Source organism: Cupressus sempervirens, chromosome 10 (genome assembly GCF_028749045.1).
Source record: "Cupressus sempervirens isolate cs-2001-9-10 chromosome 10, ASM2874904v1, whole genome shotgun sequence".
NCBI lineage: Eukaryota > Viridiplantae > Streptophyta > Pinopsida > Cupressales > Cupressaceae > Cupressus > Cupressus sempervirens.
Genome location: NC_143127.1, coordinates 284,700,714 through 284,728,216, shown reverse-complemented (window position 1 = coordinate 284,728,216; position 27,503 = coordinate 284,700,714).

Sequence of the window (27,503 nt, the reverse complement as noted above, 5' to 3'; positions counted from 1 at the left end):
GGCAAAATCATGTAATGATGTAATGTAATGGCTAACTTGGCCAACTTAGGAAGTACGCTTGGGTAGAGTAACATATCTCATTGGGCATTGTTGTAATAACTAGGACCATGCAGGCTTAGCTGAAATGTGTGGTATCCTTTGTTGAGCCCTATTTTGTAAAAGGGGTTAGAATGGGGTTGACCCCCTTATCCGTTGTTAGTGCTACCTTGGTGAATGTGATTGATAGGTCAGGACCTATCCTAATAACGGCTAGTTTTGGGATCACTACTTGAGGAAATCTACCATAAAAAGAGACCCAAGGGATTTCATTTGGCATCATCAATCATCCAACATTTGACGATCAAGCTCAGAGGTAAGGCAGTGAACTTGGGAACCTTATTTCTTGGGAGCAAACTTTGGAGCCCTTAGACAAGGAGCAGATCCGGGTAAGGAAGTGCAAGGTAGAACTTGGCACTTATTGTGTCGGGACTTCTTGTATCTAAGGCATTTGAGATATTAAGCAAGGAGCTCTTATTGTAATAATGGACTTGTCAAGATCTTTTGGCAACACCATATACTAGGGGGTGATCCATGTTTGTGAACATAACATCCTATCTAGTATCATTGTAATTGGTTTACAATCAATATATTGGATTTTTGGGGAGCTCGCCCCACCAAAAATCTTGGTCTGTGTTATTGCATCTTTGTGTTTATCATGGCTGTTTAATCTGACTAGAAACATAATAACTTTGGGTGATCTTAGATCTGGATACACTTTCGCATTGCATGTTTTCATAGGCATAGTCTGGAATTCCTAAGTTGAGCATGACTGCTTAAGCATTCCTCTAGGAATAGCCAATGTTGCATGGGCTTATCCCAAAGGTTCATGATAGTGTAGGTAGTAGGATGAGATCCTTCTTAGAGGCATTCACCAATTTGGCTCCTGCAATTATCTCTGGAGCTCGCTTCACCTCACCCACGCACGATGAAAACCCAGCAGTCAGTAAGCAGTCTAGGGATCTTCCAACTTTTCATGTTACTCTAAACCTCAAAATGTTATCTGAGATAATAAAAGAAAAAGAAAGACTAAGGAACACTGCCATTTTCTTCTCTGTGGTTGAAATTGACAAGGTCCCTGCTAGAATGTTTTTAGATGATTGGTTTTATAATTATTGGTATCTGAAGCTTGGCTATCAAATTTCCTTTTGTAGGAAAATACAAAAAGGTTTGTTTGTTGTTTTCTTTAATAATAATGATTCTTAGCTTCCTGCACTTAAAAAAGAATACTGGACTGTGGGTAACACAACCTTCAGATCTTTGGCATGGAATGTTGAGGCTAACCTAGATGAGATTGTTACCCTCTCGGCCACTAGATGGGTCCTCATTAAACAGATTCCTCTTTTCTTGTGGTGATTTATTCCCTATCTTGTCGAACCCCTGGGTAAATTTCTACACATGGATGATTCAGCTTGGCTAGTTCCCCACCTTGATGCTAGGCTTCTTATTGCTTTGAAACTTGGCCAGGATTTACCTAAAGAGCTCACCACCGTTATTACCAATGAAAAGGTTTCTTTCCCTATCGAAACCCTAAGAGGATTAAATGTGTGTTATGCAAAAAAGAAAGGCATCTTAGAAAAGACTTCCCTATCATCAAAAATAAAACTCCTAAAAACCATACTCTGATGAATAACTCCTCCTTTACCCAATCAATCCCTTCATCCACTGTTAAAGTCAACCCTTCGCCTCCTCCTTTCACCTCATCACAATCATTGCTCTCCTCTCTGCCAACACCTTCCTTTCATAATGTGTCTAGTGCTACATCGTGGATGCTGATGGCTTTCAAGCTATTACTAAAAAGAGGAAAAATTGATCGAATAAAAATAATTTGACATTAAATATGCCAGCTTTGCCTCCTCCTTTAGCCATTAATACGATTGTTAATATGCATGATTCTATTAAGTCTTCTACCTCTGCTATCAATACGATTGTTGATGTGTAGGAAACCACTAAGGCTTTTGCCCCTACCTCTTTTGTCTCAAAAGCCTCCAACCCAAAAATCCCTGTTAAAAAGTTCCAAGAAATCTCTGATGAGTTTATTTTTGAAGTCATATCAGCGACACTTGCATCTTCTAATAATCAGCCCTTGGAACAAGATATTGTCTCTCCTTCTCTATCTAATAGTGAGGATATCCTTAGTCAAAGAGGAAAGGGAGACCTCTTGGTTCAAAAAACAAAAATAAGAACAATAAAAGCAGAATCAAACTATTCCTAGCGATGTCTCTCCTATGGAGGATATTGTAGGTCCTGAATCGTCTAGCTATAAAATTCTATCTCAATGAACTATATTTCATGGAATATTAGAGGATTTGAATGTCTTGATAGAAAGTTTGTGGTTAAAAAATTTCTCAGTTCTAGAAACAATATTGATATGATCATGCTGCAAGAAATTAAATCTACAAAATTCAATCTTGAACCCAATCTCAACTTTATTTGGAAGGATGTTCTAAAATTCTCAACTAATCACTCTCAGGGGAGAGGAGTGGTGATTTTAGTCAACCCTAGATGGGGACCTAGAATTAAGAGCTTTGGTTTTTCTCCCTACAACAGAGCTATTTGGTTGATTTTTAAATATAATGATTTGGAATTCGGTATTTGTTCTATATATGCTGCCAATGACTATAATGAAAGGACTATGTTTTGGTCTTGGCTCAGTTCACTTTTAGATATCCCTTGGATGTTTGGGGGTGACTTTAATATGATAGAGTATCAAGAGAATAAGATGGGTGTTCTCCCCTTTTCCTGGAAAGATAAGGAAAAACTTGCTTGGAATAATTTTAAATTTTCTAAATCTCTTTTTGATTCATTAAGTGGGAACAAGAACAATAACCTTGGGCTTTGGTATACTTGGTGCAATTGTCAGAAAGGTCAGTCTAGAATTTATTCTAGGCTGGATCATTTCTATCTCAATAATATTTTTTTTCTCTATGATCCTAGATAATCATAATAACCTAGTGCTTGTTTCCCCTACTACTCTACTACTCTTTCAGATCATCACCTAATTTCTATTTCAATTAATTTTGGTTTTTCTCCTATTTTCAGGAATAGTGTTAATAATAAATTCATCCTTAATACTAGTCTATTGGAAGATGAGGATATTCTTACTGCTATTTCGATTATAAGACTCATTAATGAGTCTCATTATCCCTCCTTATCCTATATTAGTAGGTGCAACATGGATATTTCTACTTGGAAAAATCTATTGAGAATTGTTAGTCAGAAGAAGGCAAAGGACTATTGATATAAGGAGTCCTGGCTTAACAATAATCTATACAATGCTGAAATGGCCATTCAAAATAATTTTGATGACCCCTATATTTGTCACCAATTCGCTCATGCTAAGAACGCTCTAAGAAAACATCAACATTAGAAAGCCTTGGTAGCTAGAATATGTTCTAGAGCTCATTGGCTTCAATTTAGTGACAAAGGTAGAAAATTCTTCTTCAATCTTATTATATAGAAGCAGGATAAGGAGACTATTGATAATTTGTTCATTAACAATCAAATGATTTTAGATATTGATGTTATTCAAAAAGAGTTTGCTCAGTTTTATGAAGATCTTTTCACTTCTAAGGACTCTCAGGAGGCTAGGGCTCTTAGAGATCAGTGTAGGAACCTTATCCCTAAAAGGATTTTGGATAATGATGCCTCTGTTCTTGAACAACCCATATCTCTGGAGGAAATTGAAAAATCCATCAACTCTCTTAACAATGATAAAGCCCCTGGACCTGAGGGGCTACCAGTGGAATTTTATAAAGCCAACAGTAAATGGATCTACAAAGAATTACTTGATATATACAATGAAGCCATTGATATTAGAACTCTAGGTAAGGATATTAATTTTGGAATCATCAAACTCATCCCCAAGGAGGGCGACAAATCCCTTATAAAGAATTGGAGGCCCATAACTCTTTTAAATGTTTCTTACAAAATTCTAGCTAAGATCATGTCTCGTAGGTTGGAAACCATTCTTCCTAAATTTTTTTATCCCACTCACACTAGTTTTGTTAAAGGAAGATACATCTTAGAGAACCTACTTACTAGTTGGGAAGCTCTTAATTGGGCCAAGCATTTTGATCAAAATGGTGCTATGTTTTTGTTGGATTTTGAAAAGGCTTATGATAGAATTGAATGGGATTTTATCAATATGATGCTTGATGCTTTTGGATTCCCATCTTTCTTTTGTGGCATTGTTAAAATGCTTCTCAAAGATGCTCATGCTCAAGTTGATGTTAATGGATCTCTTTCAGCCCCTTTCCCTTTGGGTAGATTGATTAGACAAGGCTATCTCCTTTCCACTGCCCTTTTTGTTATAGCCTTTGAAGCTCTCTTCTATATTCTTAGAGACAACACTTTATCCCCTATAGTTAAAGGCATCATCCTTCCTAATGATAAGAATATTATTAATTGCCAATTTTTCGATGACACCTCTCTCTTTCATGAAGCCTCTTAATCTAACTTTGAAGCCATGATCAATAAACTTAATTTTTTCTGTAAAATCTCTGGAGCTTAGTTATCTCATTCCAAGTCTATTTGTCTTGGATGGAATGACCAACCTCCTGTTTGGTTTGATAAATTTGGTTTCCAGTGGTGTGGGCCCTCTAAAATTATCAAATATATGGGTATCCCTTTCTCTGATGATCCCTATTTAAAAGATAAGTGGAGCTAGGTCAAGGATAAGATTCATAATAAGTTGAAAAAATGGCACAATAGGTCTCTATCTTTTGCTGGTAGAATTCAAGTTTGTTAGGAAATTCTTTCTTCTTACAATATTTACTATGCTTCTACTTGGATGTTTAATGATTACCAACCTATAGAAATTCAAATAGCTATCAAGAAGTAAGTCTGGTCGAATGGGAAAGGAAATAACAAGACTCACTCTGTCAAATTGAGCTGGTGTCATGTTGATAAGCTCTTTGGCGGCTTAGGGCTTAAAGACCTAAGACTTAGTGGTCTTGCTTTAGCCTCCGAATGGATCTTTCATGCCTTGGAGGGAGATGACCCATGGAAAGTTCTTATTCATAACAATATTGAAACAGGATATCCTAAAAATGCCAAATTCTAGAAAAATCTTCCCCTCATTGATCTTATTTGTGGTGATTTTCCTATCATTATTCAGGGCTCGGTAGTTTTTAAATCCATCTGGAAAGGCTAGAACCATGTTAGGCAATATATCAAGAACAAAGACTTCTATGATGAGAAGACCCTCCATGGTTAGAGGTCCATTTGGTGGAACCTTAAGCTTGGTAATAAGCCCCTTGCTCTTACCCAAGGGTGCTCCACCAAGAATTGGACTAATCATAGGATCAAGCAACTTATTGACATGTTTGAAAATGACAGACTTATCCAATGGGATGATTTAAAGAGGAAATTTAACCTTCCTGATTCTCATAAGAAGACTTATAATATGATTGTTAAGGCTGATAAAAATAATCCTACTTTATGCCATGTTGATTCTAATAGTCATCTGAAAATTAAATGGCCTGGTGGTATTATCATTTTGAATCTTAAAGCTAAGAACATTTACACTATTATAAACTGCAATGATGAAATTATTAGTCATATTAATAATACTTGGTATACTAATTTAGATGTTCCTTCCTGGAATAAGCTTTTTGATAATCTTTGGAAAAGTTCTATTGATCCTAAAATTAAATTTTTTAAATGGTTACTTATTCTCAACAAGCTTCCTATTAGGAACACTTTCTCTGATACTAACTATTGCAGCATTTGCAGAACCCTGGAAACAAGAAGACGTATTTTCTTTGAGTGCAGTTTTGCTAAAGAGGTTTAGTTGACGTTTGGCATATCCATCCCTGCTACTTTCAATATTTTTGAAGTTATTATTGGTTTTATTTTTAATGCTAAAAAAGATGTTAACATGTTTTGGAATATTCTCTCATCTAACATTTTGTGACAAATTTGGAAGAGTAGAAATGAAGAAAGATTTCAAAATATTCCCAGATTGTTTATTGAGTCTTTGCGAAGTCTCACATATTTCAAATTTCTCACAGATCCAAATCACTATGAAAATAAAAAAATCTAAGTACAAAAGGCTACTTAAAGATGGTCATGCCATGTTCTTCACTAATGAAGTGAAGAATGGTTATTTCTGGAGGCTGTACTTGGATAATATACACACTTATAACCAAATTGTCAACTGTATCAGTAAGGAGATTAAAAGAAACCCTCAAAACACTACTAATGAGATGATCCACATGCTTAAACAAATCCAGGATCCAAAGAACTTGGTCTAGATGGAAGGTGTTATGGGTTGGACTGCGTGGGTGGACACCTTTGCTAATGTGCTACAATAGTTGTTATTCTCTTTTCCATCCTTATCTTTTTGTCTCGGGTTATATGTAATATTCAGCTTTTTTGCTATGTGAGGCTTGTCCTCTGATACTTTGATACTCAATGGTTTATGTTGTTTCTTTGATCTCCTTATATTTAATATAAAAAATATCTATGATTGACTTGTACTTATTTTTTATTATTGTTTTTAGAATTGTTTTGAAAACAAATATGAAAAAAAATAGAAACTTGCTGTGAATATGAGATTTCTTTATTTGTTACTAAATTATACTTATTCCAATTTGTATCTATATAAAACAATCTATATCACCAAAAACATTATTTTTTGTTAAACAATTGCATTTCTATATTATTGTAGCTTCAAAATTCTTCTTCATTGATTGAATAACGTAATGTAAATTTTATGTACTATGAACCCACAATAATGGGTTCCACTTTAGTGGGACGAAGAAACTTGAAAAAAATGGTAAATTTTCGCATCTCAATTTCTCATACTTTCGTGCAAACACCCGAGACATGTTCGCGCAAACATGTACGTAGCACGTGTTCGCGCGAACATGACAAGACATGTTCACACAAACACGCGCTACGTACATGTTCGCGCGAACATGTATTGACAAAATTTTTGGCGCCTTAAAACATCTTTTTCACTTTCCAAAATTCATTTTTACAGCGAGCACTGTTGATTGGGCGTTCGGGCGAACGTGTGGCTTGAGCAACTTCCATCCACGTCATCCTCTCATTTTCATTCTCATTTTCATTATCGAATATGTCAAAATAATATTAATTTAATGTTTTCAACGTTTTTGAAGTATTTTTTTATATTATCAAAATAGATTTTAATGTTTTCAATGCATTTTTTTTATGTTTTTAAAACATATTTGAATGTTATTTACATTTTTAATAGTTTTGAAAACATATTTGAATGTTATTTACGTTTTTAATAGTTTATAAAACATATCTAAATGTTAATTTAATATTTTTATTTTTTATTTATATTAATTTAGAAAACAGAAAAATATTATATAGAAAACATTAGAAAACATTAGAAAAAATAGTAAAAAATATATAATATAAAATTTAGGAAAAACATTAGAAAACAAATTTAGAAAAAACATTACGAAAACATTAGAGAATTTATAATTTAATATAAAATTTATTAAAAAATATTACAAAAACATTAGAAAATTTATAATTTAATATAAAATTTAGAAAAAAAATAGTTAAAAATTAGAAATTTTTTTAAAAATATGAAAATTTAGAAAAAACATTAAAAAGAATTATAAAATTTAGAAAAAAATATTGCTAAAACATTACAAAATTTAGAAAACAAATTTAGAAAAAAAATTACAAAAATATTAGAGAATTTGTAATTTAATATAAATTTTTTTAAAAATATTAAAAAAAAATTTAAAAAAATATTAGAAAAAATATTATAAAATTTAGAAAACAATCTTTAAAAAAAAATTGCAAAAACATTAGAAAATTTAGAATTTAATATAAAATTTAGAAAATAAACTTAGAAAAAACATTACAAAAACATTAGAAAATTTATAATTTAATATAAATTTTAAAAAACAAATTTAGGAAAAACATTAGAAAAACGTTAGAAAATTTATAATAATATAAATGTTAGAAAAAAAATTAGAAAAAAATTAGAAAATTTATAGTTTTCAAATATTTTGAAAATAAATTTAGAAAAACATTAGAAAAAATATTCTTAAAAAAACTAGAAAAACATTACAAAATTTTAGAAAACAAATTATATATATATATATATATATATATATATATAAATGTTAAATGTAAATATGTCAAATTCACTTTAATGTCTTAATCTTAGAAGTTTAATTAAATGACATATCTTAAGGATCTAGATCTTGAATTGTACATGTAAAAATATAGATTAAAATGTATAATTTTTTATTTTGAACATAGATGTACATGTATATTTGTTCATGGTTAAAAGTAGAAGTATGTACATATTTTTAATAAATTCACATTTTTATATGTATAATTTGTGTGTATGCTAACTATTGATCTTAATTTATCTTATAACTAAGTGTAATTAACTATATTTAATAACACATGTCTTAAGGGGAGATCCTAAATTATACATATATAAGAATGTAGATTAATTTGCATTTCTACCTGTATGAATATAACATACATGTACATCCAAACCCTAACCCTAACCTTGACCTTAAAATTTAATTTCTAAACCCAATATTATAAATGATAATAAATACCCTAAATCATAATCTTGAACCAAATCATAAACTTCATATACTAAGTTCCCTTATCCTAAACTCTTAACCATGGACTTTAATATTAACCCCTAAATTTAATGTTAGAAATTATGTAAGTTTGTGTAAACCCTGACAGTGTCATAAGGTCTTAAATCTTACCCTAAAATTGAGCCTAATTACACTAAAACCCTATTTGAAAACCTAATTGAAGCCTAACTTACATAAAATTAAAACAAGTTGACCCTAATCCTAAATTGTTAAAAATTACATTTGAGATACATGCACATACATTCAAACACATGTACATACATGAAGTATGACCCTTGTTTTAAATGATATATATGTAACCCATTTTGAAACCTAAATCTCGAAACATTATCCTTTTTTTTAGGGGTAAAAATTTATTCAAATAAAACCAGATTACAGAAGGCCTCAGGCCCAACCAACCAAAACACCAACCCAAAACCAATTACATTCTGTCCTTTTCCACTAATTTCTCGAAAGTCCCAGCAAGATCAGCAGGAAGATAATCCCTAATAGAAATATCCCAACCAACACCTTTCTCTGATGCCCATTTTGCCAAGACATCAGCTACTCAATTCCATTCCCTAGGAATATGACAGAAAGAGATCCCATCCACAAAGCTACTCAAGTGGAGAATCTCTCTAACAATAGAGGCAATTTGCCAACTAGATTCATCCACTCTCTAGTTATTTATCATATCCACAACAATCTGAGAGTCAGACTAACACACCATTCTCCTCCAACCAAGAGAACAAGCCTGCTGCATAGCCACCTTAATGGCCAAAGCCTCCATCACGTTATTGGATTGAACTCCTTTGTGAATAGAGAATATGAAAATAAAATTGCCATCTGCATCTCTCCCAATCCCCCCCACTCCAGCCAGTCCAGGATTCCCATGGGAGGAGCCATCAGTGTTAATCTTTAGGACTGCATCAGGAGGAAGACTCCATCTCCCCACTCTACAAACCTTCCTCTTTCATGGCTGAGATCTCTTACTGCTACTAGTTCCAAATCCTTTATCCACTAATCCTAAATTCTTGACAATATGAGAATCACCAGGACCCGCCGGCTCTGACATATCACATTTAGCAAAGATAGTCTCTTGAAGCCTGGTTAGGATCAACTGCCATAGTTTAGTGGCTCCCAAGCTAGAATTATAGAAGATCCGACAATTACGCTCCAACCAAAGATTCCACAAAATGAAAGAAGGTCCAATAGCCCAGGCCACCTGAAGGAATTAAGTTTTTGTAGGGGGTCTGCCAAGGCTGTCCCAAAATTCAATAAGAGATTCGGCATGAATACAGCTATGGCACCACGCCTCCACCACTTATGCCAGATCTCTCTAGAGAGAGGACATAAGATGAAAACATGAGAAACATCTTCCCCATCCAACATACATAGGGGACAGAAAGAGGGTCCCTGAAACCCTCTTCGCTGGAGATTATCCCAAGTAAGACACTTATTTTGCGCAACCAACCATAGAAAAAATTACATTTCGGCCAAGAAAATTTATTCTAGACCTTCCTCCACCAGGGAACCACCTGAACTACATTTCATTGGCTATCCATTCGAGCATATCCCTGGGCCACATTTAACTTACTTTTTGGGCAAGGAGCCCAAGCCAGGATGTCTTTGTCTTTAGAAGAGCTGCAAAGCCTAGTAGAGAGAAGATGCGCCAGTTCAACCCGAATCTCTGAGGAGCCCCCTGTGGGCCAAATCTGTGGATCCTTCCAACTAGCCACCTCCATCAATCCACACCTTCAAATAGTCTTAAAGTGAGCTACTGTGGTCCAACCTAGAGAAGAAAAAACCTGAAACAGAGGCAAAAGGTGGGAAAAACTAGAGAGAATAGGAAGGTGGCCATCCCAAGAGTCCTGCCAGAATAACACACTTGACCCCTCACTACAGATCTAGAAAAGGCCATCCTTGATAAGAGGAGCGCCCCTTTTAAGGGTGTCCCAAATAAAGGACCCCTTACCATCAAGCTCAAGTCTAGGAATATCCTGGGCCTCCACTCCTGAGAAATACTTATGGGTTAGAATCTTGGCCCAATCCCAATCTTGATTCTTGCACCATCTCTAGTATAACTTTGTAGTAAGAGCTTTGACACCGAGAGCCATACATTTAAGGCCTAGACCCCCAACAAACTTAGGGACACAAACTATGTCCCAGTTGACTAAGCTCCATTTAGAGGATTGGAGATTTCCTGACCAAAGGAATTGTCATGACAAAGCATCAGAATCTTTCAAAACTCCCACGGGAGGTGTTTGCACTAAACACCTGTAAATAGGAAGAGCTTGAATCATAGTCTTGAGCAGGGTAACCCTCCCAGCAGATGAGATCCACCTATGAGACTAGTGACTCACTCTGCTAATAATATCAATCAAGAATTTCAAACCTCGAAACATTATCATTTAAGAGTAATATAAATAATTTATTAGGTACCCTTTAATTGAATTCTCTAATAATACCCCCTAAAATATAATAAAATCTTAGAATAAAAAATTAACTCTAACCATAACCAAACTCTCAACTTTAAAGTTATCTTATACTTATATGCAAATTAATCTAGGTCTGGATGTATTACAAATTATCTAGGTCCATGATGTGTGATGTATGTTTAATTACATGTGTATAATTTTTAATGTTAAAAATAAAAAAGTATGTACAATAGGCAATTTAGCTCTTCATACATTTTTACAGATAAGGCTTCTCACGATATGCTTGATGCAGCTTCTGGTGCGACACCTGATGTAGTTCCTACTGCGGCTCCTACTATGGTACAAGTTGATGCGATTACTATTGTAGCACCTGATGCAATTCTCAATATGGCTCCTTGTGTAGCTCGTGGTGTGTCTCGTGCTACAGCTTCTGGTGGGGCTCCTTGTGTACCTTGACGTAGGGCTCATTGTGCAGCTCATGTTCCAGCTCCTAGTGTGGCTCATGTTCCAGGTCAGGCTGCACCTGCAGCTCCTGCTGGAGGTCCTGCTGCACCACCTCCATGCATCGATATCGATGCATTATTTTCATTTTTAGAGCATGAGGTTGCTAGACTGCAACACTCTATATCGACCTCTGATGATGGTCTTTATAGAGACATATGTACTATGATATGTAGGAGTTTACAAGATTTGATAGCTAGGTTTAGAGGTCACCATTCATTTACTCTTGCTATATTAGCTTCCATATCTAGGGAGATTAGGGATGAGGTTTCAGAAGATGCATCATTCGATGACGTCAAGAGGGTAGCCCCCAAAGATGTCATCCGTAGAGAGCTATTTCTAGCTTATGAGGGGACACAGGGTAGGGTGAGAGGCTACAGAGTCACACGATGCAAAGACCCTATTATTACTAGCATGATCTATCCACGATTTTTAGCTGCATATGGTTGTTATCCTAATAATGACCAAATACCCCTTTATTTTGCACAACAGTTGTATGCTGAGTTTTGTATAGGGCTCAACATCAACTACTTGGATATTCCTGATTATTATGGACAGGGATGTGGTCGGATCGCAGATCATGACCAGTACCGCAGTGTAGATCATCTGCCACCTGCAGATCTTAGACAGTTTGTTGGATCGAGGATGCCTCCTGTGATTCCTACACATGTGCCTATTGTAGATAGAGTCGTCATTGCTTCCCAGAGGGAAGCAATTGACATTATTGGGCACATTGCATCTACGGCAGCTAGTATCACATTAGATTCTATTGGTCATTATCTTCATAGTTGACATCCTCGTCCACTTGGTCGACCATCTTCATAGGCATCTAGTAGCACTTCAGGTGCCTACTCTGATGATGCATATAGAGATGTTGGGCTACCACTGCTAGGCGATATTCGTGGTCTTTCAGGACAGCAGATACATATGGATATGGCACTATATTTTTTGCAGGATATGTTGAACTTTATTAGCTATATTTCTGATACACAAAGGATTCCAGTACACGCAGTGATGGATGTTGTTAGACAACATCAAAGCCCCAACACAGTTCCATAGACACAGGACGTCACACCAGTGACAGATGATACACCTGTGCATAGCTCACAGCATTTGGCACCAGACTCACGACACTCTACAGATGACTCGATAATATGAGTTTGAGATGTCCATATCACAGCTGAGGGCCTTGATGATTTTGGTGAGCAGTTGCAAGGCCTATTTGAGATTGATACTAGTTCGACCCTGGGTCTTTCATCATACATGGACCTATTATTTGGACCTGGTAGCACTGATTCTACACCAGATGTACCCAGTCAGTTACACAATCCACTTCACTCAGATTTACTAGTAGTTGGACATGGAGTTTCAGGCTCAGGTGCATTAGTAGATGATATGATGGAGTCTGCTGATCATCCTCCACCTCCGGAGACCCAGGTACATATATAATTTATTTTTATTTTTAAATATATATGAAATTAAAAAATATGTTCATTTATTGAAAAATTTAGTTCAGATATATATGTAGATATTTAATTTAATCTTTAACTCATAATAAATCATGTAGGCACAGGTCGTTGAGCACATGGTTACACATACTGTTGGTTCAGGGCATCATATATATGAGAGAGATGATTCTATTGAGGGACCTGGTAGTGCTCAGGTACTTGAGTTTTAAATAGTTTGTTTAAAGTTATTTAAATATTTTGAAAACTAGATATATATCTATATATATGCAAATTTGTATTTAATTTGAATGTATATGTACATGATGCACGTATGTATATATATGTTTTAAAGATAGAACTCTAACACATGTATGTATATATGTATATATATTTGTAGGGCTTGGTTGATGTGCCTTGGCAAGAGGATGTACAGGAGACTCGATCAGAGGGTCGTTCTGTTCGTATGCGTCTTGAGGGGTCCTTCTAGTAGTAGATCAGATTTATATATATTTTGATGCATATATATTGGAGGTCCAGTTTACATGTACACGTGTATTTCAGTTCCTTGATGACATCCATGTACTTTCACTATTTATTTGATTATTGAGTATTTCAGTGTTAGATACCATCACATGTATGTATATATGACTTTTTATATTTTGCTACATACCTATATTTATTCGAGATTTACAGTTTGCATTTCAGATACATAGAGATATATTAGATCTGTAGATGTTTATTCTTGAGACATGTATATGTGTACAAGTTGATAAATGAATTTAAATTATTAAATTCATCCATGGTACAGTTAATTTAAATTATTAAATTATATAATTTTTTAATAAACTAAATTTGATAATTAAGAACTTATGATCGTACAATTAAAAACACATTTAATTCAAGATGAAATTCAATAGTTTGAAAAAAAGTTGATATTTAAGAATTGTAACATAGATAATGAAATTGTGTAAGTTCGAAATTGTAACATAGATAATGAAAGTGTTGAAGTATAAAAAATACATAGAGGGTATGTAAGACAAGCAAGCAATGTTTGAAGTATGTGATGCAATCCCTAATTTGTGTCCCAAGGAACTAATTGGTTTTGGAGTTCCTAGGAAACCTATTGGCCAGCATTCAAAGGAAATCAATGTGTTCATGCAAGGGCCACCTTTCTTCTACTATGAGAATGATGCTTTTGCATCGAAGGATATTTGCAAGACAATATCTGAACAACTTAATAGTGTTGAACCAGAGTTGGTGGACTCAATATTCTTTTCAGCTTCCAAAAGAGTAAGAGGGTATGTGCATAACCTTCCAATAGAAGAGCAATTTCAAGAAGAACCTCTCCCCCATGACTATTCAGGAAGCAATTTGGCAAATAAAAAAGTATTGGCCTTCATGGGATCAAACGACAAAAAAAAATTCCATAGACTCAAGACGATGTGGCACTGTCCTTATTGATCAACTGAGAGTTATGATTCAGAATGCACAAGGGAAACTACAAGATAGTGCGCAGAAATATATACTTCAAAAGTGTGAAGAGTGGAATTTGGTATGGGTGGGGCTAGGTGACCTCGTCCCTCTAGAGCTCCATTAGATAGAGCTTATATTAAAATTTGATAGAGATCACACTCGTAAAACTTCTTGTCTGACTGACCGTTTGTGTTGTTTGGGTAATTCATTCCAAATAGATACAGTTGCATATCATTATCAGTCTTGAAAGCATTATATCCTGATGGCATCATAGTACTTTCTCTATTTTCTGGTAGTGGTGGAGCAGAAGTTGCTCTTCATTGATTTGGAATACATTTAAGTTGTGTTGTATCTATTTTAACTTATGAGTTTCCTCGCATTGTGATGGAAGTGAGAGAAATAATGCACTCAAAAGCCTCAGCTAGTAATTTTCCCTGATCAATGTGTAGGCTCATTTTTTTTTGTAAATAACTCAACGTTAATAGACTACCTGAAAAATAGAAAATGATTTTAACCAAAATAGAATGTTCTCTACTAATTTTAAATTGTCAAATCAAAGGATTACATACCCTAACTAAGAATAGTAATTTTTTTTGTTTTCAAATTAATTTTATAAAGGTCTACAATCATAAAATACTCTTTTTTTAACGAGAGTTCAATTTTTATTCGTCCAACGAATTTTTTTGAACCAACTCTAAAGTGGTTTTTCATTGAAGCTTATCTTAATAATAATGTTTCTGATCTTCTTTAACGGATGGTTTTTAATTATAACTTTTGGAGGACCTCTCTGGGCTTAGAAAGTATGCGTTTTGTTTTACAATGATACAAAATCACCATATTTATTGTTTGCAACTACTTGAATTTCCTTGGAACTTTTTAAGGTGGAGTATTATTAAATTCATCCATGGTACAATTAATTTAAATCATTAAATTATATAATTTTTTAATAAATTAATGAAAATTAAGAACTTATGATCGTACAATTAATCTAAACACATTTAATTCAAGATGAAATTCAATAGTTTGAAAAGAAGTTGATATTTAAGAATTGTAACATAGATAATGAAATTATGTAAGTTCGAACTAACTTCTAGCCTATTTATATCAAGTTGTTAAATTATTAAATTCATCCATAGTACAATTAATATTATAGTTTTTAAATAAACTAATGATAACTGAAACTCAGATATTCAGATTAAAAACACAATTTCACCAAAGTTGATATTCACAATTTCACCATAGTACAATTGAAAACACATTTCACCAAAGTTGATATTCAAATTATTATAAAATAAATCTCAAAGGTCTAATCAACCATGATGTACACTTATAACATCCAATATTTTTTCATGATCTTCACTGTCTAGTCTCCACTTGCGACGTACACGCTTAAGTTTGACTGGATGCAGACAAAGCCCTATAACAACAACCAGGTGGCTATATTGTAAAACTTTGTTGTTAGGTTGATAATCAACAAAGTGTATTCCACGTTGGACTATTTTCTCTTGCTTCAAATATGTTTCCTCTATCACAACAGAACCTGTACCACAAATTTAAGTGTTTTAAAATTTGACAGATATGAAGTTACCTAAATATATATATTTATTTAAATATATATGTGCATGTACATGTATATGTATAATTTACCTATGGGGAACAACATTCCATCACTTTCTTCAAGGTCATATAACTTTGTCCTCTCTGCAATACATCGCAATAAATAATAACTGACACATTCATGATTTCCAGGCTCAGCAATCATTGCAAAGACATCTCTTGCATAACAAGTATACATGAATGCATGTGTACAATAGATATAAGACAGATGAAATCGATAATTAAATAAAAAGTTGAGATTAATTTTTATGATACTCACCCACTTTTACCAATCTAGAGATATGATTATAATCATCAGAAATCAATGGAATATCATCAAAATTTTCATCTTCTTTATCAAATGTATCGGTAACATCAAGTGGTACCGAAATCCATGCACCTGTATATCCATGTGTCTGATTGATGCATTCTTCATAGTTTTCATCAATGCAACTGTCACAAAAACATGAGTACTCTCTTGTCTTCAATGTCCAATTGCAATTATATGTACTCATGACTGAATGTAAGGAACGTGTCTTTTCTATCCTCTTGCAACCATGCATATTTTTTCTATTGACACTTGAAAGTTCGTTGAATTGAAAATATAGAAAAATTAAATTTAAACTTCAACAAATTCAAAAATAAAACTTAACAATAAAATTTTATAATTTAATTGTGCATAAAAGTTAAATAGACGTACACATCCATACCTGTTATCTCCCAGAAGACTCTATATGGTGTCTGTCGACTCATTGTTGATGATGTCCCGACCTCATCTAATGCAAAATGATTCTTACACCATTCAACAACATCATGTGCATCATTTACACAAACTCCCTGATAATTCATTTGATACTTTCGCAAAGCACATTTGATGCAAGCTCCAGCACCATCATGTTCACATTTTCCATGGCCACTCTCAAAGAAATTCCATATGTGTTTTATATTCTCATTGCGATGATATCTACACAATGCATAAAATGGTCTAGATGATTTAAACTGCGCGGCACATCCATCAGACCAAACATAATGTTTATCAACATTTATATTTCTTTCTTTCAAATAAGAAAAGAACGTATTGAAGCAATGTTCTACATAGTGAATGTCATGTTCTTTATCATCACTTATATAAAAATGATATTCCTTTATAATTACTCGTGCTTGAACTGTACTCTAAACACCATCCAAATCTAACTGTGCATGTCTATAAAAAACATGTACCATAATAGTGACCTGCTTATTAAAGTAATAATCTGATTGAATTGCTTTCTGATGAACAAATGAATAGCTTTTTGCAAAATCAACAACTGATACAATTGTTCCAAGTGGAAAATTATCTCTCAGAGTTTGAAACTATTGTGCTTGCCACTTTGCAAAAAATGCATGACAAATATAAGGTTGAATCAATTTCTTAAATCTGTCCATAAACGTTAGAACAGGCAACTCCTCTTCAACATATTCCAACCTTTTTGTTTCTTTCCCCAACTTTGTTTCATTCTTGACATACTTGTAACTTTTGCAATTCAATATTTTTGTTACATCAATATTTTCAGTTTTCAAAGGAAATAGAGCCAATTCACCACATGTTTCACATAATCCTTTGATGCAATTTATTTGACCAGTTGGATCATCTATGTTGTCACACAAAATGGATGATATAAACTCACTTCTCCTACTAGGAGGAGCAACATGAAAACCATATGTGTCTTCTACAAACTTTTGAAATACCTGATAGTGGAGATCAAACTCAATATGATGACGACAACAACACGTTTCAAACACTTTGTTTGACCTCACAAAGTATGGCTTCAATTTTTCAAACAATGTTTGCCCAACTTTTACATTAGGATGTTGACTACAAAATGACACATATAACTCATGCTGTGTTGTGTCCAACCAAAGTTTTGTGTGATGTTCATATTGACCAGGTGCAATCCTATGCCTGATAACATCTCTACTATTTGATGAAGGACAAGTGTTATCAATCCAAAATGATATGATTAATTTTTTTAATAACTCTTCAATCCTATCAGAACGAGGTGCTCTACACATGACTACCCAATTGCCCTCCATAGTATTGTCATCCACAATTAATCTTCTCTTAACATATTCTCTCATTGTTTTCCTACTAAAACCCATTTCAAACGAAATTGAAGATATTTGTCTATTTTGGGTCATATTCTTACTTACAACAGACATCAACATCACTTTTATTGCCGCAGACTTATCTTTAGTTCGAGAGTGTTTTCCTATGTTTCTCAAACCTTGTTTAACATTTTCAATCAAATCAATTTGCATGTTAGAAAATCTTCTCTTCTTTGATGTTGTGTTTACACCTAAAAATTTCAATGCCTCTTGAAACTTTTTTTGTGTAAGCAAAAGTGAAAGCAATTGAGCTTGTTCAAGTGTTTCAGTATTATCAAATTGAGTCATAATTTCTCTTATTTTCTTCTTCATTGACCTTCTCTTAGACAAACTTAATGGTTGAACACTAGCTACAAGTTTTCTCAATTTATCTACATCCATTTTAAGTAAATTATCTAAAGTCTTATGAGAAATACCATACTTTACAGATTGGACAATATTTAAGAGTTCATCCATACCAATTCCTGCACCTGATCTCGACCCTTCTCTGATTTATGTTACTGGAATTTCTACAGGGACTGGTCTTGAGCCTTCTCCAACATTTGTTATTTGAGATTCAACAAGGAAAGATTCTGACCCTTCTCTGACTTCTGTTATTTGAACCTCTATAGGGACTGATTTTGAACCTTCTTCAACATTCATTGTTTGAGATTCTGTAGGGAGTGTTCCTGACCTCTCTCCCATAGGCACTACTTCTACTTCTATTGAGCCTTCTTCAACATTTCCTTCACCTTGTTTAATTCGATGATAACGTGCCACAGTCTTCTAAATATTTCTTTGTTCTACTTCATCAGATCTTTTCCTTGCATATTTGTTTTGCCTTCCTCTCTTGTTTCCCATTATAAAATCAAAAAAAAAAAAAAATTTATCCCTTGCCTCAAGATAAATTTCGCACAATAACCAGATAAAAAAATCACTATATGGATTTGTCTGTTGTTGTCAGTACTTTTAAATTATTTGACAGAAATCAATAGAATGCAGTCGTCTGCAACAAGGCATAAATATTCTTCATTATATGACTAAAATTTGTGAGTCGCATTCTTTACAAGTAGCAAAGCACCAAATCCTTCTTAAGCCATCATTGAATCACAAACAAATAACATGGTATGAATACTAGAATGTTTGTCCTAAAAAATAAATTTTTCTTTCTTATAAAATATATAATTGTTTTGTCTCTTTAATTTTTTCGTTCTTATTGTAGGACTAGAAAAATGGGTTAAATGCATAACATACTATGAGAAATCACAAAACTCAATCAACTTACATTAGCACCCACTAGTCTACCATGAAAGCCAAACTAATCAAAAGAAGAAAACACAAGGTTAGAAACCCCCTCTTTCATTTGTAGCTCCCATGTCCTTCTTTCTTCTGCAAATGATGTAGCTCCAAAGTTTCTTAAAATGCAAATTTTGAGTGTTTTGAGTGATTTAGAGTTTTTCCTAAGGTCTTGGGATGCAATGCAAGGTGTGGAAGTGCAGATTAGGGTTTTGGAACCTAGAATGAAACACCTAATTACCAAGTGCACCCTAAAACTACCAAGTGTGCCCTGAAACTACCAACTGCGCCCATGAAGTGTGCAGTTGGTAAAATAGGGTTGCAGTTGATAAAAGAGGTCAAAACTTGATAATTAAGATGTGGGTATGCAAGATATGAGTGTTTTTGATATTTTTAAGTGTTTAGGGATGTTATGCAATGTGAGGAAATGTTAAATGACCTAGGGTTTTGATATGAAAAGTACAAATGTCCTAGGGATGTTATGCAAGTGCAAATGCAAGGTGTCGTTTTGAAGGTATGCAAGATGAAGATTATGATGTGCAAAATGAAGGTTAGGGTTATGTTTTGGACTTGGTAAGGATGTTAAAGGTAGGTGTATGCAAAGTGGACTATGCAAGGGATGGTTTCCTAGGGTTGATAATGATGTTTAGGCTATGCAAAATGAGGATAGGTGATCAAGAAGACAAGTTGGTTGATGGACAATTTGATAGGGTTTGATAGTGAAAATGATGCTAGGGTTTGAAAAATGCAATATGAGGGGGATATACCACTAGGGTAAGTCAAAAATGACATTTAGGAATATGATTATGCTAATGATAGCTCGGTATACATAAGGTTTTTTGAACTTAGGTGAAATCTTTACAAGGTATTAACCTAAGAGTTTAACGTTATGACAATAGACTTTGGATCTTGCCCAAAAACATGACAAAAAAAGATAAGATCAAAATGACAAAGCCAAATCTACCTTGACATAGGTAGCAGTTGGGAAGCTGGGCTGAAACTAAGGCAATTCTAAGAGCTATGTTTTCCAGATTTTTTGTTGGAAAATGGGTCAAACTTTACTAGTGCCTCTATAGAGAGATCCGTAAAGGCCCAAATGCTGAAACCTTAGCATTAAGCTTTTGAGTCACCTATGGAAGTACACCAAAAAATTAACATAATTCAACTTACAATTTAGGAGATCTAGGTACCCGAAGTTAGCCTAAGTGACTACTAGGTCTCTTTCCCAAATTGGTGTCATTGTTGGTGAATGCATTGATAGGCTCCACGAAAGGACTGAGATTGTTTTGGCCTAGTCATTTGCATTTGCTTTTTATTTCAATAAAAATAGCTTTTCACATTTCTAACAAAATAAAAGTTTATCGTTTAAATGCATTATTCATCTTCTTCTATTTTAAAATATATTATTTAATATATATTTAACCAAAAAAAAGGTATCTATGTAAATATGTATATGTATCATTATTACTATTTAATACAATTATACCTAATCTATTTAATCTATTATTAATTTTTACTTGAAAATAATAAATAAAATATATTACTCTTAAAATACATCTAAAATAAAACATGTCTTATAATATATTTTTTCTTATTCAAACATAAATATTTTCTTATTATGTTGATATTCACTCAAAAGGAGATTTAAATTTGAAATATTAGTAATTTAACAATGTTGTAAAAGCTTCAAAAATAATTGAAATTCTTAAATATAAATTTATTCAATTAAATAGGTTGCATTAATTCTTATGTTTATAATAATTTAATGAAAAAATAATTTACAATTAAAATGTATACTTATTAATTATATTATAATGAATGTAAATATTTACAATAGTTATATATAGATCACTACTCCAAATGATAATTAAAAGATAATATAGATTAAAAAAATGTCATCTAACAAACTTAAACTCGTAATATTAAATGATTCATAATAACATATTTTTTAATTTAAATATATAATTATTTGATATGTTATAATTGACATAAAGAAAAAATAATAATTTGAGAGAGAGAGAGAGAGAGAGAGAGAGAGAGAGAGAGAGATGTGGTTTGGTAGGGTGGGGGGTGGAAAGGAGATAGAAAGAGAGAATATGCAAAGGGAAGAGAAAGAGAGAGTAAGGGATTGAGAAGAAGAGGGATATGGAGATGAAAGGAAGAGATAAACAAAGATAGTGAGAATGAAATATATAACTAAGATAAGGTAGAGAGGGAGATATAGGGATAGAGATGGATAAAGGGAGAGATGGAGAAGAAATATGGATATAGAGGAGAGGTGTATGTGGAGAAGAAAAGGGATAGGTGATGAGAGAAGTGAAAGGGGTAGACAAAGATGGAGGGATGAATATAAAAATGAGACACAAGTAAATAGTGTTTGTGTGTGTGTGTGGGAGAGGGAGAGAGCAGTGAGGAAGAGACACATTCAAGGAGATAATTCGAAATGAATGCACAAAATGATGTGTAGGACATCCAAAATGATGGTTAAAGTAGTCAAGATGAGGGTTGGGTATGCAAAGATGCAAGATGGAAGATGCAAAGCGATAATTTTTTAGGTGAAATGCAAAGGATGCAAGCTTAAATGCTAATGATTGCAATGTGAATATGAGGGATACTAAAAAGGTGCTATATGAAGTCTATATGATGCAAGTATGAGGCTCAAACTATGAAGTATGCAAGTGGATTCTATGCAAGAGAGAAATCTATGTTTTTCCAAGCACGTTTAGGAGCACCAGTTGCCATGTTTTCCAAGGTTTGAATGTATTGAACCAAAGTTTGTGATGTTTTGACAATGTTTGATATTTTGACAAGATTTTGCAAGTTTCCAAGGTGTAAATTTGAATGTTGGCTTTTATCTTAATTATGTTTTACACACACGCAAGACACATTAAGACAAGAATAGCTGTTGTTAAAAGTGAACAGTCACACCACAACCTAGGCTTTAGGACTGTATCCACTGAATTCCTACTTGAACCAAAGTTCAGCTGCACTTATCCAGAGCGGACAACTTAGGACCTTGGCACCACAGGCTCCCCCTTACAGTACACTCACTTCTCGGGGCTACCAAGATCCGCTTCCCACGGGGCATGACTTCCCAAGGGACTGTTGTCTCTACTAAGGACCGCGAGAATGTAGGATGTCTTCGCGAGCATGGGTGACCCCTTGAGCCAGTGGATAGAAAGGATTTTGGCCACTAAAACATAGTTTTTAGTAAGGGCATTCCATTCAGCAAGTGAGTGATAAACTTCCTCAGAAGGTCTCCCAGCCTCGAGAACTGAGGTTTGACGCACCACAAGGGTACTAGAGGAGAGCTATCACTCAGCAATACCGTCGATACGGCTTTCATCGTAATCGAGTTTTATATAGCGGCTGGAATGTTGACCTGGCTTTTGGCCCGTTACCGCTCTGAGGTTGTCCCCTGGCATACCCAATATCAAGTATCTTGGTCCAAGGCAGGCCCCCTATAGAAGATACATGGATTTCTCTTACACCCAAGATCCACGAATGGCGAGGGGAGAGGATATGTCCAATGCAACTCCTAGGGATTTAAACATTGTAAACATGCCAGCCAAAAAATAAAAAGTTCATTTTAAGCACCAAACGAAGTGTTATTTAATCTAATAAATCCACACACATGGTTTTGACAAACACACAATGGTCTTCGACAACGTCCTGCAAAGCAAACATTAGTAGTTTACAGTTATGATCATGTCTTCATCCCACAATTGCCACATGTTGCAAGGAGACCATTAGTAACACAGAATCATCTAATCTATGTTCTAGAAGGAAATGAAAACCTTAGATTATTTCTTTATAGAAATTGAGAATTCATAAAGAGTTATGGCACATTTATTTTTTATTGAATGAATTTGATTTGAAAATAAAATTAAATATTTTTCATTAATTCAAGTTATAAATTAGAAAATTCAATTAAATGTAACTATCGAGATAATTAAAGTGAGATAAGTAAAACGAACATGTAACCACACTTAAAAAGTATCTAGTTTGAATCTATTTAACTTCAATGTATCATTTAAACAACTTCACTAATGAAAGAAAGAAAGAAATAATTTAGATGTTCAATTTTTTTTTAACAAATTCAATATTTTAAAAAATGAAAAAATCAATAAGAATATACATTTCTTAACACCATGAATGTGTTACTAATTTTTAATTTAACTTCAATGCATCCGTTAAACAACTTCATTAATGAAAGAAATAAATAAATAATTTAGATATACAATTTTTTTTATCAAATTGTGAATGAAGATAAGAAATATTGATGAAAACGTGAATGAAGATAGGAAGAACATTAATTTGCAAATATTGAGAAATCTCTCACCTGCCTTTGATTTATCTGTGGACAAAATTCGTGGCAAAGACAGGCCTGCAATGCACTATCAGGTTGATGCCAAATATGGAGATTGATGGCACAAAATGACATCTACAATGGAAATTTGCAATCAATGATTGAAATGCGAGACATGGTGGTTTTTGTTTCGTGAATAGAATGATGTTTCATGCATGTAGACGCAGGTCCCATTTTTAATATTTTTTTGGTTTTTTCGATTGTTTGCATGAACACAAAAAAATTAGGCATGTTCACGCGAACATGGTCACTTAATTTTTCAACCGTCATGAAATTGCAATGGACAAATTTGCCTGAATATGTGTTCACGCGAACATGCTCAATATGTTCGCGCGAACACTATGTTCAAGCAAACACCCAAAATTAAGAAAATTTCAACCCATTTTTCATAATTTTTTTTATTTTTTGCTCTTTTGACTCCCATAATTGCAAGAGAATGATCTTCTACTATAAAATAAAAAATGTCAAAATGTGCTGCTCAGAGCAAGATTTCCAACGACTATAATTTTAATACATATTTTAGTCATTAAGACTTTCAAATATGAGTTTAACTCATTATAGGTTCATTACCGATTGAACATCAACCGACTTCGACACCTTGGGAAAATTAGTAAATTAGGTCAAATTTTTTTTGAAAAATATGTAGGCACTAGCTTATTGAGATACCTTACTATTCAAAAAAAAAAATTTAGGTTTATGATAAATTGACATCAAATTATCTATGTCAAACGGAACGTATGTCTAAATTATGATTCATGTCACTTCAAAACTTCATAAACTATACAATATTCAACAAAAATAAATCAAACCAAATGCAGACACTGGATATTGATGTTACAAATCCAACGCTGAAAGAATTACTTCATTATCATTTCTAGAAAAAAAAGTTATGTGTGTCAAACGGACTGTCACTCTTTAAAATATTGAATTTTATTATGTACCACTTTTCGGAGGAGATAAAAAAAATTGACATAAATTTTTTTTTTTTTTAGATTAAAAAATATAGTTACAAAGTAGGAACAAAGTATTCAAAATCACTAGTTTATGTCATCTTGAAATTATTTATAGTTTTGGAGATATAGTCACTTGAACGTGACGTTTGTTGCAAAAATATTGATTTCAGTGTCCAAATTGGTTAAAAAGTGGAACCCATTATTGTGGGATCACCTAGTTTTCAAAAAAAAACTCTTCATTATATATCAAATCATATAAGGTAAATTTTATATAGTTTTCAAAACTCTTCTTCATCAAATTGAATCACAAAATGTAAATTTTATGTAGTTTTCCAATATCTGTAGAGAATAATTTTCATACATAGTTACTAATGTTATATTTATTTTTGTAGGTACATAAAAAATATTTTTAAAGGGAAGGAAACAAACAACTATTGGAGAAATGTACAGGTGGCCTGGAAAAAAAGTTTCAGATGCTTCTTGTATTTCATTACTAAATTAGGATGAACAATCTCACAATAAAAATTTGAAAGATACTTTCAAAGAAATTTTTGGGTCTTCTTCAGATGATTTAAATTAACAAACAAATACATTTGGGGAAGGGTATAGTTTTAAAGATGAAATCAAAGATAGGTCAAATACTTCTAATCAAGGGAAGGAAAAAGTTCAAGTTAGAAGATTGGAATATTAGATGATATACTTTTGAGTATATTTTTAATATTTAATATGTTGCAAATTATAGTGAAAATTTATTTAAATTTAAAAATAATTTATTTAATTATTCATATTAAAAAATTAACAATCAATATATATTTTTTAATGTAAAATGAAAGGCACTAAAATGACCCAACCGTCATAAAAAAAAATATGACAGGCAGGGGTGACCGTCAAATTCCAAGCCTAATGTGTACTAAAATCATAATAAAAAATTATAGTTGGTAATTTATTTTCTAGTGAGTATTTGTCAGCATGAGTGAATTTCTAGTTGGAGGTAACTCCAAAGGGAAAGCCTATCGGCTAATAAAAGGATTTGAAAAAGTAGTTTGACACTTACGGGTTTTCTACTATAAATTTTGTGTTCATGATCTGTAAGCTTGTCTTATTGTTCATTTTATCACTAATCTGATCCTAGTATTACAACAACAATCCTTCCAAAAATGGCCACCATGCAGTTAGTTATGAGCTTTAAGAAATGAAAGACATGTCTAAACTTCATTACAAGTTATTTAAAACATGCAATAACTCCCAAAATTTCTACCTTTGTATACAGTTAATGATTTAACACATACATGAGCTTCTTATGTGCATTTACAAGCACTCTTAAATTTTAAAAGAGAAAATGTGTCACTAGGCTTGGTCCACTACTACATGATAAACTCATTAAAATTCACATATCCACATGTGAATATATAAAGATGGAGTTCTAAATCCACTTTGCAAGTAAATAACACCCAAGATGACACTCATCGGCAAAAGAAAAACCCACTTATGCAAGATTTTAAACAAGTAATGAAGACATGCAATCATGCGTAAAAAAAAACCATGTCATGTTTTTAATTCCTTAATAACTATTGAAATTCAACTCTGATTAAGGCCTAAGATAGTTTGAAAAGAGCATAATTAAAAATGACATAGGAGAAAAAAACAAAACACAACAAACAATCAAGAAAAATGGTCACAGAGATTTTAATGGTATGAATTTTTCTGTAGGATTGCCCCAATTTAGCAAATACAAAATTGAGGACAACATTATCTACCATATACCTTGTTTGGTGTGGGGACCTACAATAGTTCACTCCACCTTAACATTAAACAAATACCATTTTCACATCAAAAGATCACTACGATCCAACAATGTAGTTTTTTTCACAAAAAATTTATTGCATTAAATGCTTTTTTTTGTCACCAGTGCTATTTTCATTCCAATACCAAATCACTATAAAAAGTTCACATTATTTCCACATTGCACATTTAAAAACCTTCCAAAGTTCATCCATTGTAATAGTATTGCATCAATGAAGTTTTTCTTACTTTACGTCAAATTTGAATCATTTCTTATTTTCATAGTAAATGGAAACTCCTTTGTCCCTTCTCAAATGCTTATCCTCATATCCAATTTGCACATCAAATATTGTACCCATGTGTGCTAAAAAAAACCTCAAGTTTCCAACCGTACAACATATTGTGATTTTTTAATTTAAAAAAATGAAATAAATATTCGTAGATTTAATTTCAAAAAACTTCATTAATGAAAAAAATGGTACAAACAAAACCAACACAAAATAAGAAAGACAGATAAAATATTCATATATTTCAGCAATACATTTTTTTGGATTGTGTGTGAGTGCAACTCTCCTCTTTGTATACTTAAAGTGTTAAATTAACTTATAATTATTTATGTTGCATGTATGTGTTTATATTGCTTTTGAAATAATCAAAATCTTGATAAGCTGATAGGCTTTGTGTGGAAACTTTGCTCGTAGAAATTAAATTTACGACGAAAAAGTTGTCACTACTCATCGGATTTTTAAGTTCCCGATTAATTTTTCAACGAGGCTTTTAAAAAACAATTTTTAGATTTTTTTTTAAAATTGCCTAATAATAGGACATATATTTATTAGGAGGTGTGTGAACCAAGACAAATGTAAAAGAAATCATAGAGATTGGAGTCTTTTGGG